Genomic DNA, 4,966 nt, shown 5'->3' with positions numbered 1-4,966 from the left:
TATGTGAGTCATTTAACATGGTTTCGAATTTATTTTACTTGATATCAATTCTTACATCAATATATTGTCATTCAAATCTTGACTTAACATGACTCTTTTTATAAATCTCCTTTTATTGATCACTTGGACCCCTTTCTTTAAATCAAAGCTTCCCATCATTCATCACTCTTCCACGGGAAGTGAGACCTTGAAAAAAAATTTCCATTACATATCAAAACTAGCCCAAAGTTCATTTTATATTTCAATGATATATATTTTAAAATTAGTTTTACCCTTTATGTTTTATCTTGGTAAGTGACTATGTCAAAAATAAATAAAATAGGGAAACATGGTGCTTCTTTTATCTAAATAAAATAGGATACCTCTTTAGACACTTGAAATATTTCACTACCTCTATGATGGATATTTGGACCTACTACACCTCCCATAGCCATGTTTATGTGAACCAACATAATTTCTAGCATGTTGAACCCCGACAGGTTTTGTGGATTAAACCTGTGAAGCTAGCTCCCCTGGGACAGCTTGATGAGTTCACTAGCATGAGTATGGATATTTGGACCTACTACACCTTCACCTTCGGTCATTTTCACATATCCTTTGCTAATCTACTAGGCTCAATCATGTTAACTGAATCTAACTGACTAAACTCATGGGGAAAAGTTTCTTATTCCTCTCTTAGCAAAACACATCTAAGCAGGATCAAGATAATTTAAGTTTGTATTGCAGTTTTTTAGGTGCTCCATTTAAAAGCTCTGAGGGATTTCTTCTCATACCACACAAATCCTACTTTGCCATAGGTTTGTGAAGGTAATAAGTTTGTGTTTTCCTGTTTTAATCTAACTATCCTTTATAGGTTTTGATAGGAATTAACCTCTTTCCTTAGTTGTAGCTGAATCCATTATGACAGGGCTAGTTGCCTTGGAACATGGAGGCAGTGAGACACTTTGCTCATTTGGTGTTTAGTTTACCTCTGGATCATTAAATTGTAAAATATATATTTGCTAAGCAATGTTTGTTTTCTTATCACTTAGTTTTTATTTCGCAATTCACAATTTTAACATTAAACCGTTTGTCCATTCAAAGGCACTCCCACAATTTGAAGATCTCAAATACATGTTGATGAGTAGTAAATCTGAAAATATGTCTTATTCCTATGCACTTTCATTTAGATTGTGTTCATTACGATTTGAGCTATTAAGTTATTGTCCATTTTGAAAAAATGTTGTCTCAATTACAATGTGAACAATTTTCTTAATTTTCTTATTGAAATGTTGTATTTGACCAATTACATTAATGAAAAAAAAAACATACACAGTAATGCTGAACACCACAAAAAAATAAAAATAAAAATAAAAATAAATCATACACAACAACAGCATAAATAGAAAATATGTGTGCGCTATACGGAAAACAAAAAAATAATACACAACACCGTAAAATGACAGAATAAATAGAAAAACTACGTGTGCTAGTGAAATTGGCGCTCCCACATTAATAGCACATAAAAGCGTTGCAGTGAGGGCTTAATACTACAATACTGATCATCATCCACGATACCACTTCTCAGAAAACGTGTAAAGACTCGGACAATGCCTTTGTCCCTTTGAAGTGTCGCTGCAATGTTTATAGCAAATTGCAATTGAGATGACCCCTGCAAGCATCTGTAGCCAGCGAGGACAAGTTCCACGAGTCCGACGATTACTTCTCGGATACCTGAAATTTCCAGCTTTCGCTTGCACCAACAAAATAAGTCCCGTCTTCCCGAATCATATGGTGTAACTGTGACTGTCAAATTAATTAAGCAGAGCACTCGCTCAAGTGCTATGCTAACCAGATTAATATTCTTCGCCTTTTCATCATCTTCCTGGTGGTTATTGGTTGCAACGTTCAAATCTTTGAGGCGGGAAATGGAAATCTGTGCTACCTTGACGATAATGTCGATTAAATCGTCAGGCAGTTTTGACGAATTATGTAAATGAAATGATACGCTGTTTTTCAGCCAGGCAGATTTGAGGACTGAAATTCCGTTGTATAAATCTTCATTAGATATGCCCTCCGAATTATCGCACCGTTCCAACACATAAAGAGCCATTTGAACTACGCAGGAACACAAAACCTTCTTGCAATCAATATTTGCTGTCATGAAAAATCCGACAAAAAATTCTGAGAATCGTACTATGGATTTTGATATAATTGCAATTGTCGCCGAGATAGCACAAAATGTGTACCAACGTCCATAGAAAGCTTTCAGGTGCAGTGCGCAAATCGCTTTCTTCTAAACCGATGACATCCACAATTCGAGCCACCTCTTTGCCCACTTCCTTGGCATCATCACAGGAATGATAGCGAGAACACAATTGAAGTAGTTTCTCAGTTATCACTCCATACAAGAATTCGTATCCTTTGATGGAACTAAACAATTCCCTATTTTCTGCACTGTGCTGGCAATATAGACGCAGGAGATTAAATCTCTGCCACACAGGCTTCCAGATATCTTCTTCTGGCTGCCGCTTTCTCTTCTTCGATTTAGTCGCATTTATTAGATGCTCATACTCTGAAATCAATTCATTCAACAGATTTTTCATCTGTCTCTCTCAATACTTTAGAATTGTCGGGAATGACCTGAAGGCTTGGGTTGCGGAGGACGTACTCACGCATCTGTTTCCTCAGCTCAGCCTGGGGAATGGAATTGTTGATGTCAAAGGGCTGGCGAGTGAAGGGATTAACGGCTTCATATTTGGTGTCCCAAATGGTCTCCAGTGTCCTGCGGTTGTAAAGAACTTGAGCAGGATCTTCTGTAGCGCATAGTCGAATTGGATCATAAGCAAATTCTTGCACCAGGATATCCACATACTCTTCTGGAATGCTATCATCCTTGGAACCCATTTTCACGTCTGCAAATAATATAATTCTTGTACCTCCACACTGCGAAATCTTTGTTTTATGATTTTTCTCCTTTAAAACTACGTTTTAAATATACTCATACTCACTCGATAAAAGTCTGGGGCATGGGTTAGTTACGTCGGCAGAGTAGAGAGTGGCCAGAGTTAGTGGAGTCGGCTTGTTCGCAAAGGTGGTCACCTTACAGTCAAATGGATAGGCATTAAAATCTTCATAAATTTAGCCAGCACCATTTTTAGGGTCATTAAAATCTTGATAAATTTAGCCAATAGGGTCACAACACCATTTTTAGGGTCATTAAAATCTTGATAAATTTAGCCAATAGGGTCACAAATCTTCATTTATGGATCCTGTTGGCTTTAACTTCAAGTTATCATTCTTATTACGGGTTTTTATTGCTGCTAAATGTTGTTTGACTATATAATCTTTAATTTTAATAATTAATATAATACGATTTCGAAAATATTTATATTTAAGATTTTGGTTATAATTTCCATTTTTCTTAATGATATATCTAATTTATATTTAAAATTGAAAATTTATTTTAAAATTGGATACTTATAGCATATTATCTTCACTTAAAAGTTATGGTAAAATATAATCAAAAGTTTAATCTATTAAAATATTTTTTTAGTAATACTAAATGATGTTGGGTTAAAAATAGCAACTAAATTGTTAAATTACTCTTAAGAATCACAAAATAAATGAATAGAAATTTAAACCATGGAATTACCTTTTAAATAAATTATGTAGTTTATATTTCAAATTCAAAACCAATTTTGAAATTGGATACAATATGGAGTGTTCTCTTTCCAAAACTTACTTCAACAACTAGTATTGATGGCTTAGCCTTAAAGGATGTGCATATAAGGTAGACCAATAATTGAGGATGTATATACAATAGTGAACCCCGTTAAAAACATTGTTTTGGTTTGTGTGTGGGAAATGGGTTCCATTCATTAGGTTAGGACATTCACACCTAAGGCATCCTTTGTAGAAAAATATATTTGTTCGGTCCTAAGCATGTTACTTATAATGCATATAGATTATAAAGGGGACTCTACCCATAAGATGGGTAGACATATGGTATATTGTTAGAGTATGTGTCCCTAGACAATCATAAAATCCTAGACCACATATTCATCAATTTAATTCTTATCTTGATGAAGTATTGTCTGGTTCATGTATGACTTTCATGTGAGAAATAGATCTATATCTACAAGGTAAAATTTATGTATTATAAATCTATATCCTAGTATCAATACAATGGCTTCAGTCATTTCTACCAATTTCTTGTCTTTTCTCACTAGTGTCAATTATTAACATGTAGAAGAATTTGGATTGTCCACATTAGTTTTCATGGTTTGTCCACTTTTCTAATCCCAAAATGGATCCATCATCACCACTACATAGAAATAAAGCAAAGAGAGTGTGAATAAAGAAATACCAAAATAATAAAATAAAACACAAAATCATAAGGGTATGCTAAAAACCTAAAATACCAATCTTACCCTATTAATACTAATATTAATAATATAATTATTAATAATATTATTAGAATAAACACTAAATAAATGATAATATATTGAGATTATTAAATTTTATTTAAATAATATTTCTAATATTATTAAATTTTAATATTAAAATATTACATATATTTAGTTATAAGTAAAATTACTAAAACTTTTTTTTTTATTAAATATTAAATTAAGAGATGAATATTGAAATTAATGAGTTAATTAATAGAACATATATCGCTATAATACTAATTATTATTAAAAAAAAAATTATTATTTTTATTTTATCCTAATATTACTCATTATTATTATGAGAGAATAATATAAAGTTAGGGTTAGAGACTTATTCCTAAAATGTTGAAATTAAGAGGAGTTGGTAGAACTAAGCTATCTCATTAGAGGGAGCAAGCACCTATTCATATCAATGCCACCATCTTTAGTGGGATTTTTCCAATGCTTCATTATTTCAAGTGCCTCCCTCATATCCCTTTTCTCATAGTGGTATTAAGTAGATATGGTGCTTAGTTTTTTAGGGAAAGGGCTCAAGT

The sequence above is a fragment of the Pinus tabuliformis genome, chromosome 4_1, assembly GCF_031772625.1.
Source record: "Pinus tabuliformis cultivar Carrire ecotype Pingquan chromosome 4_1, CPIR1, whole genome shotgun sequence".
Taxonomy (NCBI): domain Eukaryota; kingdom Viridiplantae; phylum Streptophyta; class Pinopsida; order Pinales; family Pinaceae; genus Pinus; species Pinus tabuliformis.
The sequence above is the reverse complement of the archived record's forward strand: the minus strand, read 5'-3'. Positions refer to the sequence as shown.